The sequence below is a fragment of the Chlorocebus sabaeus genome, chromosome X, assembly GCF_047675955.1.
Source record: "Chlorocebus sabaeus isolate Y175 chromosome X, mChlSab1.0.hap1, whole genome shotgun sequence".
Lineage (NCBI taxonomy): Eukaryota > Metazoa > Chordata > Mammalia > Primates > Cercopithecidae > Chlorocebus > Chlorocebus sabaeus.
In genome coordinates, this window is record NC_132933.1 from 78,179,948 (window position 1) to 78,195,902 (window position 15,955).

Consider the following 15,955-nt stretch of genomic DNA (forward strand, 5'->3'; position numbering starts at 1 on the left):
CTTGCTCTGTCACCCAGACTGGAGTGCAGTGGCGTGATCTTGGCTCACTGCAACCTCCACCTCCTGGGGTCAGCTATTCTCCTGCCTCAGCCTCCCGAGTAGCAGGGACTACAGGCGCCCGCCACCACGGCTACTTTCGGTATTTTCAGTAGAGACTGGGTTTCGCCATGTTGGCCAGGCTGGTCTCGCACTCCTGACCTCAGGTGATCCGCCCGCTTCAGCCTCCCAAAGTGCTAGGATTACAGGCGTGAGCCACCGCGCCCGGCCTGTTTTCTTTCTAAATTTTGGTCTATTTTAATTTCCTAAGCAGCTACAATGGCGTTTGACATACAGTTGGCATTCAGTAAATACATGTTGAATAAAACGTAGGCTACTGTATGAATTGGTCTGGACGGATTGTGTGAACTGATGTGATGTCAGGTTAGACTAATATCACATTTCTCACTCTCTGAAAATGTCTTCAAGCAGTCAGACCGTGACGTCCTTCAGTTTTCAAAATGGGAAAGCGAAGGTTCCCACAATTCTCACAACGCAAATTTCTCGCCACAATTCAAAATGGCGGAGGAGGGTGGGGCCTGTCACATGGTGGGCGTCATAACAGCTTTCCTTTTCCAAACCGCCGCGTCGTCTGCCGTCCCCCTCCTCCTCCCGCGGAGCCTTTTCGAGGAATCGACTGGGATTGGCTAATAGGCTGGGAGTGGGGCTGCGGTGCCGGGACGCGGCATCATCACTTCCTGTTGTGGGCAGTCGTTTCCTGTCGCTGCTTGGTAACAATGGGGAAGATAATGGCTGCCTGAGCAACGTCTCCGAGCAGGCGCTGGGCTAGAGGCGGGTCTCAACCAGCTACTCATTGGAGCGGGCTTGAGAGCGGCGGCCAGGGAGGTGCGGAGCAGCCTCGGCGGCGGCGGCCAAACCAACCGAGTCGGATCCTGACCCTAAAACCTAGTAAGTGAAGACTTGAGAATCCTGTGAGAAATGGATGTAGAGCGAGAGGAAGACAGCGGAGCCGCGGCTGCCGCGTTCTCTCAAAATGGCCCGAGTGACGCGTCGTGGCAGAGGCTCAGCGCCGCCTCCGGACCCCAGGCCCGTTGCTGCGGGGGGCTCCGTGGCGTAGTCGCCGCTGCCATTTTAGTTGAGTGGTATAGTCGACAGGCTCTTTGAAGGGGAAGAAGGTGGGTAGTACTTCCTCTCCGTGGCCGCGCGAGCTGCAGCCCAGGCCCTCCCGAGCCTTAGGAAATCAGGGGAGGCGGTTTTCGAGTTTTGGCCTCAGGCATCAGAATCTTAGAGCGTCTCAGGCTTTTTCTTCTCTGTTCTCTGGCGGCTTCCCTGACCTCCCCGCGTTTTTCATGGCGGGCTTGGGTTTGGGAAAAGGGAAGTAAAAAATCAGGCTGCCCCAAGTGAGATGCTGGGAACTCCTGGGCCTTTAGATTTCCCCAGATTTGCAAAACCTCGTTTTGTGCCCTTCTACAGGGTATTACCAATTAGGCGCCCCCTGGGGCCGCGATGACATCTTCCCTGAGGATCTGAGGCAAATGTGGTCTTGCTCGAATAACCCTGGCATATCCTTTGCCAGGTATCACTGGAAGGATCCCCTGCAAAAGAGAGGGAAAAGCCGTTAGGTGTTTGTTGTTTTCTCCTGGGTAAGGGATGGAATTAGGCCAAATTATTTTCAAGTTAATTTCTGTTTAATCCACCAACAACCCAATCCCTCCCCCGTTTAAAAAAAAAAAAAAAAAGGTCTAAGGGGTCTCTGCTTCTGCAGGCGGTACCTGCCACGCACGCCATAGCTTAGTAACTAGTATTAACCGGTTGGGCTTCTGCTTCCTGAATACTCGGTCCCTTTTTCCCTTATGCTGATTAATTTCAAGATGGAGGAGACAGCCACGTTCCTTCCCTAGACAGTTTCACCATACTTATTCCACAGGTTAGTCTGGGAATGTGAGGCCTAGCAGTCTTGTTATTGAGGTCATTTTTTTTTTCATTTTGGGGCAAGAGGAAGCAGTTATATCAGATTGTCATCTACCATTTGCAAGACCCCACAATGATTTTTTTGCCAGAAATAAGGAGCCCGCATTTCCTGAATCAGAATTAACTGCAGTGCTTTGGACTGATTGAAAGGGGGAAGAAATAATAAACTTACTGCTACTAATCATTTCTTTCACTCTTTGTGATTATAGACAAAGTAACTACTTATCACCCCATTAGGTACATTGTGTCTTCCCTGGAAGACTGGCACAATTATAGCCCCTCCCCCTCCCCGTGACTTTTCTAAACTGTAAAAATATAGCTTAGGTAGGTAGAAAGACCAATCCACTTTTTAAAACTTGATTTTAGGACACTCTCCACTTACTGAAAAATGTTACAAAGATTTTTTTAGCCCATGATGTTCTGATGAATTTTAATACTTTAGTCCCTACCTTAGGCTAGTGTAATGTGCCCAATAAGTTCTTGAAAGTGACTATCAGAATCTGAAAATAATTACTGATATGATAAGAAAGGCCTATTTTAAGCTTATAATAAAACGTAAATTGTCTCTCAGTCTTAAAAGACATGTTTTATCTAACTCCTGGTCCCCTCTGACCTTCTTGCTCTCACCAAATGCCCTAATACTAGCATTGAGTGAGGTTGGGTTGTGGTGTGTCTGTATTGTTTTTTGTTTTGTTTTTTTTTTAGGTTGTGTCTAATTCAAAGAAAATGTGTATCTTTTAAAAGAGGAAGAATAATGGATTCTTTTTTTTTCTAGAGCAGAGTGTGAAGAAAACTAAAATCCAGTTTATTGTATTTCAATACTATGTCATAACAGTCAGGTAATTTATTTTTTGTTGCGTCTCCTGATTTATGTGTAGAATGCATGTTTACAAATATTTATTGTTCTATTTTGCAGGCCCTGTAATTCGATGGGCTCATTGATAGATGTTAGATGGTGTTGGGTATTCTTCATGATAAGAATGGGTACTTTTCACTGGGAATTAAAAGGGTAATGTTTCTGGATACCTGGAACTCACCAGTGCTTTATCTGTGCATTTGACTCTTTAATGTCTGAGGTTTACTAATACCTGTATAGAACAAAAAAAAAAATTTGTTGTCTTATATCATTGTTGGAATGGCATGAGTATAAGTAAAATAACATTTAAATGTTCATTGGATAACTAAATGAAATATCAGTAGAATAGCTTACAAGAGTATGATCTTACATTACTTTGGTGGTTGATTTTTTCCTTTAAGAATCAAAAATTCATAATTGATACATGATACTCTTAATTGGTATTAACTGCTTTCATTATTATTATCATTGTCATTAGGGTAACCACATAATTTATTGCCCTAACCAAGACACTTTTAAGAACAAAAGGAACATTAATAATTCCTGGACAACAGGTGCAAACCTTGATTGTCCCAGACAAACTGGGATGGATACTTAGCCTAAATTCATAACCAACTTCTGCTGAAGGCCTGTGATGCTAGGCCATGTGCTTTACATGCATTATTTTATAATCCTCACAACAAAGCCTTATGAGAATGTTAACTGTTTTAAAGAGGAAACCAAAAACCCAAAGAGGTTAAGTGTAATTTGTCCTCAGTTAAATAGCTGTAAGTGGTAGAGCCCTCATTTTATCCCAGGCCTGGTGACATTATGCTTCTAGGTTTGATTGCTGTCTAATTAGATAGGAAATTCAATGAAAATGAAAGGTTGTAGTAAGAAAGTCTGTAGGTTATGTTGCATCAAAAACTTTTGTTAACGCTTAAAGATTATCCAGCAATCCCCCCTTTTTGTCTGTTACATTCCTGTTTCAGCTATTATGCATGTTTACAAATATTTATTGTTCTATTTTGCAGGCCTTGTAATTGGATGGGCTCGTTGATAGATGTTAAATAGATAGCTCTTTGTATATAATTTGATAAACTTAATTTAAAATCAGAAATTATTTTAAGAAATAGCTTAATAATGAAATGATCCGGAAATATTAGGCTGGTTGGATATCTTTGAGGTTAGTGAACATGTAGTGAACCTTAAATAATATAGTAGGTCAAATGAGGCATCTGCCTTTATGGAATTACATTATGTGTACATTAATTTTTCCATGGCCATGGTGGATCAGAAATAGAGCAAATCACCAACCAGCCGCCTCCTGTTCTCTTCATTTACAATAGAGTGGATGACCAATCAGAGAATAAAAAGTCTTCTGTCAAACCCAAACCAATGAGGTCCTAGAATTTTGTGCCACTACATGGAACTGGACAAGTTTTTCTTTAACACAAAGATTTCCAAAACCTATGGCCCATTGATTTCAGAAAGTATCTAGTTTACATAATAAATTGAAATTCTGATGTCCAATATAAGAAAGCAATAACACTTCTGTGTCTATTTTTCTTTCATTTTTTTTTCTCAACCTCAAACATGAAAGTTTCCCAGATAATCCAGCAATTCATTTCTCTTTTTATCAATTGAGGTATTTTTAAAATACACCTCACTTGGGGGAATATATTTATGAACTTGTGGTTTTTCTCCTGAAATATATAGTTGGTATTTTTGCTCTAGATTTTCTTATATTTTAATGCTCCAACCTAAGGTGGGTTTTTTTGGTTTTTGTTTTTTTTGGTTTGGGGGAAGGGCAGGACAAGTTTTGCTCTGTCGCCCAGGCTGGGGTGCAGTCGCGCCATCTTGGCTCACTGCAACCTCCGCCTCCCGGGTTCAAGCGATTCTCCTGCCTCAGCCTCCCAAGTAGCTGGGATTACAGGCATGTGCCACCACGCCTGGCTAACTTTTGTATTTTTGCTGGAGAAGGAGTTTCACTATGTTGGCCAAGCTGGCCTCGAACTCCTGATCTCAGGTGATCCACCTGCCTCAACCTCCCCAAGTGCAGGGATTACAGGTGTGAGCCACTGCGCCCAGCCCCCAATCCAAGAGTTTAATCTCATTAGTCATAATAGCACCTACATATTTGTGAGACAAATAATCTGTAGGCAGAGAGCACTTGGTGCATTATATAGATTCGTGAATTTCTTGCAATAATTTTGCAACTACAGGTTGGGTTGCTATTAAAACATTTGACAGGCTAATGGTGTTTCCATGATGGTGAACATGTTACTTCCTGGGAGAAAGGAGGTATTTGTGTTTGATGTTGTAAATTTTTTTCTGGAATGACAAAAGGTCCCTTCTGATATCCCTTGACTGTAGGAAGAAGGGTGTTAACTACAATTTTCATGTTTTATTGACGAATAAAAGTTCCCTTTAGTGCTGATTATAACTAAGACCATATGAGTTATCTAAACTGGGACACTTTTGAGAGTGAAAGGGAGAGCCATATTACTAATTGCTTCAGTACAAGTGTAAACCATTACTTTTCTGGACATAGGTATGCTAGTTCAGGAAGGACAATTGTCATCATGGTTGGTCTTAAATACAAAATTATTTCCTCAAATAATATAACTGGTATAGATAGTATTTTTTAGTTAAGTGATTTTAATTTTAAAAATTGGCTTCACTCTTTAAAAACCTGATTTTTTATGGAAAAATCTTAGGTCCTTAAAATAGTGCCTTAGTTACTGATGAACACCAGCATTGTCAGTTATCAGTGATTTTTACATTAATAACTTAAACACATGCACTCTGGGTTTTTGAGTCATTTTCTTTTTGACTTCTTAGGAATAATGAGAGAAGCAAGTCAAAATGAGTTTATGGATGAGACCAAATTCTAATTTAGTGACATAGCTCGATAATAAAAGAACATAAAATGGGTAATTGAAGATTAAATTCACTGTCTAGATTAAAGTATTTGACTGAGATGAAATGTCATAATGGTTTCCTTTTTTAACTAACTTGATCCTGTAGATCGACAGAATTTGGCATGGTCTTCAGTCTTTTGATTTACTGAAGTTCTTAATACTCTTTCAGTTTAACTGTTTTAGAGGGTTTTAGTAAAAGTTGTTTGAGCTGCAAGTCGGTAGGTACATGAGGAACATTCCTGAGTCCTTTTAGTTTTTCTCTGTCCTTTTCAAGTGGTAAAGATAGAAGAATGTAAATGGAGGCTAAGCTAACTGCCATTCAGAATCTCTTATTGCTATAGTAGCATGAGCAGTGGTGGATGCCTTGGTAGCATTTTCTGATAGACCACTCTTGGAAATTATCAACAAATTGTTTAGTTGGTGAGAGGTATCATGCAATAAGGAAAGTCAGTGAGACATTAACCCTTCCTGTTCTTTTTTTTTTTTTTTTAAGAATGCTTTATATTTCTTTTCAACAAGTTAAGATAACCGCATAAGTGGAGGTAGAAGTACATTGAGTGAAATGGTAGTGAGAAAAGCAGAGCTTATAAGCTTATGTCCTAGTTATTTGTGCTGTTTCCTAAACCTAATTTTTCTTAATATCGAAATGTGGCCTAGGTTATATCTTACTTACAGTCACAGATACATAGAACTGGAAAGTACCTTGCAGATGGTTTAATCCAATACTCTAATATTGGTGGAGATTCTGTGGCACAAGAGGTTAAATGAATTGGCCAAATCCACGTAACCGAGTTATAGCCAAGACTAGATTTAGATTTCAGTGTGTCTTTTTTCCTTTCACAGAACTGAATTTCACCCTGCTACCCATGTGTAGAATAAAAAAAGATACCTGGTTGTTATCAAATATTTGTCTGTTACAAATACCGTAGCATTTTAGTTAAACATTCTATATATGAAGAATCCCCAACACTTTTGGTGCCTACATACATGATGATATTTTTGTTTTCTGGCCTGAAATTCAGCAGTTCTTTGTGATTTAACTTTTAAAAAACTGAATAAAGTATTTTTCATTTTGGTGATGGTATTTAACATTTTCTTCATTGACACAGATCACATGTTATTAGTTCTTATCTCCTTTATGAGGTTCTTTTTTGGGTTGTGTGTGTGTGTGTGTGTGTGTGTTTGTGGTGTGTGGTTTTTTTTGTTGTTGTTTGTTTTTGAGATGGAGTCTTGCTCTGTCACCCAGGCTGGAGTGCAATGGCACGATCTCTGCTCACTGCAACCTCCACCTCCCAGGTTCAAGCGATTCTCCTGCCTCAGCCTCCCGAGTAGCTGGGATTACAGGCAGCCACCATCATGCTTGGCAAATTTTTGTATTTTTGTAGAGACAGGGTTTCACCATGTTGGTCAGGCTGGTCTTGAACTCCTGACCTCAGGTGATCCGCTTGCCTCAGCCTCCCAAAGTGCTGGGATTACAGGCATGAGCCTCTGTGCTTGGCCTCCTTTATGAGGTTCTTTATGAAGCTCTGTTGCAAACAAAATGGATTGCCCTTCTCTTGTCAGTGTGACACATTTTTGTGTTCATACCTGTAATTTTTAAAACATTGGCATGTCCTGCTTTAGAACTTTATTACAGAATTTGGAGCTTGAATGAACACATGCACAAGGTGAACATATTCAACACGATTTAGTAGTTACTTGATGTTAAGTTACCTTAATTCCTCCCTCCTACCCACCCCACTTTTTTAAATTAAAAAAAAAAAAGTAATTTCTTGCAGGTGACTTTTTAAATTTTGATATGGCGTCTCACTCTGTCACCCAGACTGGAGTGCTGTGGCGTAATCTGAGCTCACTGCAACCTCTGCCCCCAAGCTCAAGCAATCCTCCCACCTCAGCCACATCAGGTCCCAAGTAGCTGGGACCACAGATGGGCGTTACCCTGCCTAACTAACTTTTTGTATCTTTGGTAGAGACAGGGTTTCACCATGTTGTCCAGGCTGGTCTTGAACTCCTGGGCTCAAGCGATCCGCCAACCTCAACCTCCCAAAGTGCTGGGATTACAGGTGTGGGCCACCACACTCGGCCGGCACCATGCCCAGCCAAGATGACTTACTTTTTAAAATTGGTTTTTACACAAGCATTTCACTTGGTGTTTCAGAATTTAGTTTTGTAAGGTCTGTTTTATTAATGGTATTTTTAGATGTCTTAAGTCTCCTTAATTGGGTACTATAATGTAGTGTGTCCATCAAATATAACATGCCTGTGTTTATGCTTAGCACCAGGTCTCCTGACCTGTTAGTACTGAACAATATGTTTTAAATGACTTTTTGCTTTAACATTATAACAATTAAATTTTTAAAAGTTTGGTGTGCATGGATTAGAAGAATTAAATGAGATATTACATTTAGCAGTAATCAGAAAGTCATTTGCATAATTTATATTAATATATAATAATAATGACTAGAAGAAGTTGGGATTATTAACAATACTTTAAAATTATCAAGGTGAATAAAATCTGTTTTAAATAAATCTCAGGCTTAGTGTTCTTGCTGGCCTTTCCTCCCCAGAATTAAATTTACCTGATACAATCCCATTCATTGACCAGATGAGTAGCTCTTTGAAACGATTGGGCAGAATTTCTAATTTGGTTTCTTGTTTCCAGGAATGGATTTGGATATATTGGCACACAGTACTGTAAAAGAAATAAGCTTAATAAAATATGCTGTTTATCTAAGGAGCAACTGTATTTTTAAAAATTACTAAAAGTTGACTTATTTAAAAATAAGTCCATCTAGGTTTGTGCTGCTTATAAAAGGTGTTTTGTCATTTTGGAATTTTTCATACAGGGAGTGAACATGCTATAAAAAGCTCATAGAATAGTTTAGTCATCCCTATTGGGATTGAAGGAAGGAATGTGTTTTAAAGTATAGTGTCTTAAAGTATAGTGTCTTGGGATATGTTGGAGGGCGGTTATCTTAGTGAAAAGTTGACTGGATTTGGAATGCAGAGACCTGGATTTAATTACTGGCCCTTTCCATTTACTAGCCACATAGTTTTTGGTAAATCACTTTCTTTCTCTGTGCTTCTGTTTCTCACCTGTAGAGGTGGTGATTCCTACTTCATGGGATTATTGTGAAGATTAAATGAAATACAGGTGTATGGGCTGTGTAAATACAGGGTGATGAGTATTGCTTATAGCCAGAGAGAGACCTAAGTGACTTCAAAACAATTATATTTCATTGTCTAAATTACTGTCTGTTTCACTGGTAATCTTAGAAAAACAGCTGATGCTAATCATATGCTGAAGTCAAAATTTCTGAGTTTGTGTCCTTTGTAGGGACATGGATGCAGCTGGAAACCATCATTCTTAGCAAACTATCACAAGAACAGAAAACCAAACACCGCATGTTCTCACTCATAGGTGGGAACTGAACAATGAGCTCACTTGGACTCGGGAAGGGGAACATCACACACTGGGGCCTATCATGGGGAGGGGGGAGGGGGGAGGGATTGCATTGGGAGTTATACCTGATGTAAATGACGAGTTGATGGGTGCTGACGAGTTGATGGGTGCAGCACAGCAACATGGCACAAGTATACATATGTAACAAACCTGCACGTTATGCACATGTACCCTAGAACTTAAAGTATAAAAAAAAAAAAAAAAATAGATTTATGACCTTCTCTTTTACAGTGATGTTGAAAGATCCCAGGGATGTATAAGGATTCTTTTTTTCCTCTTACTACTTAAACTAGAAATGTACCACAGTGTTACTTACTGTAAAGTAGAATCTGGAGACCTGTTTTGTCAATATGTTATTCTTCACTAATATTTTCACACCCAAAATGGAGATAGAGCTGTATTTGGTCATTTGGACTATGGTTTCCTGATATTTTTGGCATGCCTAAACTTTAAAATGTTTGTTTGCACTTAGTAAACAATAGTGGCAGATTACATCTACCTGGGGCAGAATTTGTGGTTTTTAGATTTATTCCATTTCTTTTTTTTATGCCACTTAGTGAAGGACTGCTTAAAATAAGACCGGGCTCATTGGGTGTGTGAGAGTAAAATTATTTTACAAGGCATTTGAGAGCATTGCCTGAATTCTTGATTTCCATTTTCTTTGCAAATGTAATTACCTCTAGTCCAGGGGACCTCTGCAGGTATTGTAGCCATAGCTTACTCTTTAAATTCCTTTTTAAGGGAAGGAGTGCCTTGCCAGTGCTGAAATGTCTTGACCCCCGATTCCGGTCCATGGGAAATGCTAAGTTAATGCAGAAAGGATGGAGTCTTTGAAATAAGTGTGTTGCAGGAATATCATGGGGAAAATATTTCCCTTGATTGTCTCTGGCATATATATGGAAGGGTAGGGGGAAAGGAGACAGCAGCATATTATTATTATTGAAGAGGTAGTGATTTGGATTTGTTCACATGTTGCTTTATGACTGTGTCTCATTTAAATTTTGAATTAAATAAAATTTAGAAATCCCTCTTTCATGGAATGAAATCCAAGCTCATCAAGCAGGAGCTGTTTAGGATTCAGAAATCTCTGAAATCACAGTGTCAGGAAAATTTTGAATGGAGGTGTTTTGTCTCTAGTTTCCATGTAGGAAATAGTAGAAATTCTAAAAGGTCAAGAATGAATCTTGAAGATTCATGAGCATAGGAAAGACTTATCTATCCCATGAGTATTGAACATTGTAAGGTATTGAACCTTATTGTTTTATTTTTGGAAAACATAAAGGGGATGCAAATAGTGGGTTTGTAGAGCATGAACAATATATTGGTCACATTTAAAACTCTCCCTATTTGGGATTTCTCTGTCTTACAAAGAAATACTTTAAAGTTATGCTGCCCAATATGGTAGCCACTAACCACTGTGTGACTGTTAGACACTTGAAATAAGACTGAAATTTTAAGGTTTTTTTAATTTTAAGTTTAAAAAACTGAAGAAGTGTAAAATGTTTTTCCACGAAACACAACTTTAGAACTACATTCCATTTTATCTGTTGAAAATTTAGCATCCAACTTGTGATAGGCTTTAAGTGTAAAACACACACCAGGTTTCAAAGACAGTATTTTTTAATGTAAAACATCTAAATGATTTTTTTTTTTTTTTTTTTTTTTTTTTTTTTTTTTTTTTTTGAGGCGGAGTCTCGCTCTGTCGCCCAGGCTGGAGTGCAGTGGCTGGATCTCAGCTCACTGCAAGCTCCGCCTCCCGGGTTCACGCCATTCTCCTGCCTCAGCCTCCCGAGTAGCTGGGACTACAGGCACCGCCACCGCGCCCGGCTAATTTTTGTATTTTTTAGTAGATTTTAGTAGAGACGGGGTTTCACCGTGTGAGCCAGGATGGTCTCGATCTCCTGACCTCGCGATCCACCCGTCTCGGCCTCCCAAAGTGCTGGGATTACAGGCTTGAGCCACCGCGCCCGGCCTAAATGATTTTTTTTAATGTTGATATGTTGAAATGATTTTTTTTTTCTTTTCTTTTTTTTTTTTTTTTTTTTTTTTTTGAGACAGAGTCTTACTCTGTCACCCAGGCTGGAGTGCAGTGGCTTGATCTCGGCTTACTGCAACCTCCACCTCTTGGGTTCAAGCAATTCTCCTGCCTTAGCCTCCAGAGTAGGAGTAGCTGGGACTATAGGCGCCTGCCACCAGGTCCGGCTAATTTTTGTATTTTTAGTAGAGATGGGGTTTCGCTATATTGGCCAGGCTGGTCTCAGAACTCCTGACCTTGTGATCAGCCTGCCTCGGCCTCCCAAAGTGGTGGGATTACAGGCGTGAGCCACCGCAGTCAGCTGAAATGATTTTTTTTGGTTATGTTGAGTCAAGAAGATACGTTACTAAGATTAATTTCACATGTTTTTACTCTTAAAGCAGCTGCTTGACATTTTAGAAAATGACGTATATGGTTCAAATTGTATCTCTTTTGGACCGTGCTGTTTCAGACAGATTACTAAGGGAAATGAACTCAGTGTTCACATAGGATTACTTTCAGTCATTTAAATATCCACAATATGCAAGGCACTGTGCTAGTGGCATTTGGCAGTTTTTAAGGGACTGTAATTCTGGTTCATTCCCTAAAAGAAATTACTTGGGAAGAGAAGACACATACACTTCAAAAATATAAAACATTATGGAAGGCAGGAAGTGCCACTCTAGTAGCATAGACAAGTGCTATATGCAGAGATGGATGGAAAAATTGCTAGCTGAGATAGTAGTAATAGCTCCTTAGGAGGGAATATCTCATTGGATCTTGAAGGGTAGGTGAAATAGGGAGAGGCTAAGGGGGCTGAGGGGAATAGCAGTACATTGTGACAGTAGTAAAGCACAAGGTATGTCGGGGAAGGGGAGTATGGGGTAGAGGCAACCTAAGTGGATTGGTGTTGCTAAGAAAATGTTGTAATTTTGTGTCACTGGAGTATGTAGCTTACTATGACCCTAAGCCCAGAATAGAAGACCAAGAGACTTCACTACCCTGAATAGCATTTTAGTCCAAATGGTCTTTTGGAATCAGTCTCTTCTGGCTCTCACCTAATAACGAATCGTTTTTCTAATGTCCAGCTTCTGCTTGATTATCTCTGGAGACAGATAGTTTGCTTGCTTCAAGAGGCTGGTAGCATCTCTCTTTTTTGACAATTTTGTTAGATTGTTTTACTGAAAGGAAGAATTATTTGCTTCCACATGTCTTTAACTATTGACTCTAATTTAACCCTGTGGTTGCGCTCTCTTTCATGTTATTCCTCTTTAAATATTTGAAGATGGTAATTGTGTCCATTTTTAGTCTTTCTGCAGGCTAAGTACCTCCAGGTAATTCATCCATTTCTTTTGTGATGCTCCCAGGCTTCTCACTAGTGTTTCACTTACTCTACATGTAGTCTGCTTTTGTTTTTGAGACGGGATCTCGCTCTGTTGCCCATGCTGGAGTGCAGTGATGCAATCTTGGCCCACAGCAACCTCTGCCTCCCAGGTTCAATCGATTCTCCTGCCTCAACCTCCCGAGTAGCTGGGACTACAGGCATGCATCACCATGCCCAGCTAATTTTTTTGGTATTTTTTTTAGTAGAGACTGGGTTTTGCCATGTTGGTCAGGCTAGTCTCAAACTCCTGACCTCAAATGATCTGCCCAACTCTGCCTCCCAAAGTGCTAGGATTACAGGTGTGAGCCACCATGTCCGGCCTTCTACATGTACTCTGAACAGCAAGTTTCAGTGGGGCTGTTACCTGCTTTTATTTGAACACCATTCTATGAAAGCAACTTGTGATTCTCATAGGTTTTGTAGCCAGGTCAGACAGGCTTTTTATTGAGCTTGTGTTAACCAAAAACTTGAGGTATCTTTCATGTGAACTGCCAAGACAGGTTCTTTCCCGACTGTATACTTTTACTATTGGCCCTTCATTAAAGTGTCTGAGGTAGGATATTTACCATTGTTTTTATTTCAGCCCATCCTAGGAATCCACTGATAATTTGTGCTAACTCACAGCTTCGAGTTGTTTATGGATTTGTTTACCATGTCTTGGGCAGATTCATCCAACTGGTTCATTTAAAAATGCTAAAGTTTATAGGGCTGTTTGCAAGTTAACATTGCTTCATAATCTTCGAGGGTGGTATTCAACAACTGTGAATCTGTTTAATTGTATTGTCATCAAGCTCCTTACTACTCAAAGAGTGTATGATTCTAGGTTCAGCATCAACATCACCTGGAGGCTTAATAAAAATCTCAGGCCCTACCCCAATCTACTGAATCAGAATCTGTATTTTAACAAGATTTCCAGATAATTCCTATTACACTGATCTATATTTCTTCATAATAGGAAGAAAAACCTCAGATCCTGTGCAGAAATCAAGTCAGTAAGTCAGCAATGTTATCCTGATGTACCTATCAAAGAGATTCTCATCCCTGACTTTCAAAATAGAATTACCTGTGAAATTTAAAAAATATCCATGTCTGACCAACCCCAGAGAAAGTTCCCTAAGTAATTCTAATGTGCAAGCCAAGGTTTGGAACCATCCCTATGTAATGCAAATAAGGTTAATCTTTTCGGGGTTTTTGTATTTTTTTAAGTTTACCAGCAGTGAACTCCACTTCTTATGAACATACTGTCTTCTACATGTTTGTAGTTTATCTGATAATGTATTTGCAGAATTTTCCTCTAGATGTATTGTTAGATTTTACTGCTCTGTAGTTTATAGATCTCACTTTTTTTGAAGATTGGATCATTTAGCATCTCTCCTGTTCTCTATGACATCTCAAAAAGATTGTCATTAGAAATTATGCATTGTTGGCTTTTGATTTTCTTTGAAAAGTTATTTTTTCCACTCTTTCCAGTTAGATGATTCTCATTGTTGAATAAAATAGAAACAAAATGGAAGTTGAGTGACTCTTCCGTCTTCTGTTAATATATCTGATACACCCCCCTCCATACTCAGTACAAGACCTCTTTCTTGCTTCACATTCAGTGTTTTAAGTCTTTCGCATATTTTTGCAAGTTTCTGTTCCTTCTGGGCTTTTACCTCCCTGATAACTTTTTTTTTTTTTTTCCTTTGAGACGGAGTTTCATTCTTGTCGCCCAGGCTGGAGTGCAGTGGCGTGATTTCGGCTCACCGCAACCCCCATCTCCCAGGTTCAAGTGATTCTCCTGCCTCAGCCTCCCAAGTAGCTGGGATTACAGGCATGGGTCACCACACGAAGCTCTTTTTATTTTTAATTTTTTTTTTTTTTTTTTCTAGTAGAGACAGGGTTTCACCATGTTGACCAGGCTGGTCTCAAACTCCTGACCTTAGGTGATCCACCTGCCTCGGCCTCCCAGAGTGGTGGGATTGCAGGTGTGAGCCACTGCACCCAGCCCCCTGATACTATTATTAAGACTTTGTGCCACTGCTGTAACTGTCCTTGGCATGTGAGTTTTCTCTTTTCTTTGATTCATGTCCTTCACATGTCAGAACTTAACCAGATATCTTTGCCTTCTTTGGAAGATTTATATTTTTCAAGCCTTTTAACCCTGCAGCTATTTTCAGAACTATTTACGTATCCTACACAAGTGAATTTTGTCTTAACTTTCATGCATTAGCGTTCAAACTACTAACTGCTTTATTAAGAACATTGGTTAAATGTTCTTAGCAAATTTGAGAAATTATGGCTGACTTTTTTTTTTTCCTTTGTGCTCTTCTATATTTTTAAAAATCAGCTGCCTTTACCATTTCCAATACCAAGTTGTATTACCTGAGATTCATGTGGGAAAACTTGGCTTCCTTTTCCTTTTTTTTTTTTTTTTTTTTTTTTTGTATTTTTTAGTGCCTGTTTTTTGTGTGTTTGTTATTTAAGCGTCAAAGTTTCAAGTATTATAAAGTAAGCATTTGTCAGAAATGTATATAGTATAATCTTACTACAATTAAGCAATCTCAATTATGAGATTAAGAAACTCCAAAAATATTGTGGTCTCCCCCCCCACCACCACCACGTTTCTTGACATGCTCATCTTAATTGAACAATGATAGGATAGTTCTAAGAATAATGATCTAAGGAAAACAGTGGAGATCTAGATATGCCCATGTCTAGACTAAAATCTGTTTAGGCTTAGCAAGCAGGCAGGGTTTGACAAGACAGGCTTCTTTGTGTTTTTATATCTGGAGTAAGACTTGACTTACTTTTCTCTTTAGAATTGATTTGTGAACATTCTGGCACTTCAGGTGTTGTGTGTGGGTGTATGTGGGGTTAAGTCATAGTACCAATATAGACTACCCTTTTTCCATAAGTCAAATTTTCATGTTGTCCTAGTCTGTTCAGGCTGCTGTAATAGACTATCGTAAACTGGGTGGCTTATAAACAACAAAAACATATCTTTCACAGTTCTGGAGACTAGAAAATCCAAGATCAGGGTGCCAGCAGTTTTGATACCTGTTGAGAGCCCAATTCCTCATAGACAGCTGTCTTCTCACTTTAACCTCACATGGCAAAAGGACAAAGGAACTCTCTGGGGACTGTTTTATAAAGGCGTTAATCTCATTCATGAGGGCCCAATCCTTATGACCAAAGGCCCAACCTCCTAATATATTCATCTTGGGGTTTAGGATTTCAACATGTGAATTTGAGGGGAGACATTCACATGTTGGGGTTTAGGATTTCAGCGTGAATTTGAGGGGAACATTCGGTCAGTAGCACATATGTTCATGGAATTTAGTTGTGTTTGTGGGGAACGTAAGGGGAATCTGGGGTTGTAAGGGAA

General features: G+C 39.5%; 1 protein-coding gene across 2 annotated transcripts in view; it reads left to right on the plus strand.

Moving 5' to 3' along the window:
- Window positions 1-738: 738 nt before the first annotated feature.
- The window catches only part of RLIM (ring finger protein, LIM domain interacting), a 29,545-nt gene continuing 14,328 nt past the window's right edge, over window positions 739-15,955 (plus strand). Inside the window, exons 1-2 of one of the 2 annotated variants that reach the window (XM_037989517.2) lie at window positions 739-945; window positions 2,744-2,807. The gene's annotated coding sequence lies outside the window, so the exon portion shown is untranslated. The remainder of the gene's footprint in view (window positions 946-2,743; window positions 2,808-15,955) is intronic. The other variant, XM_007992098.3, reaches the window with a different exon arrangement.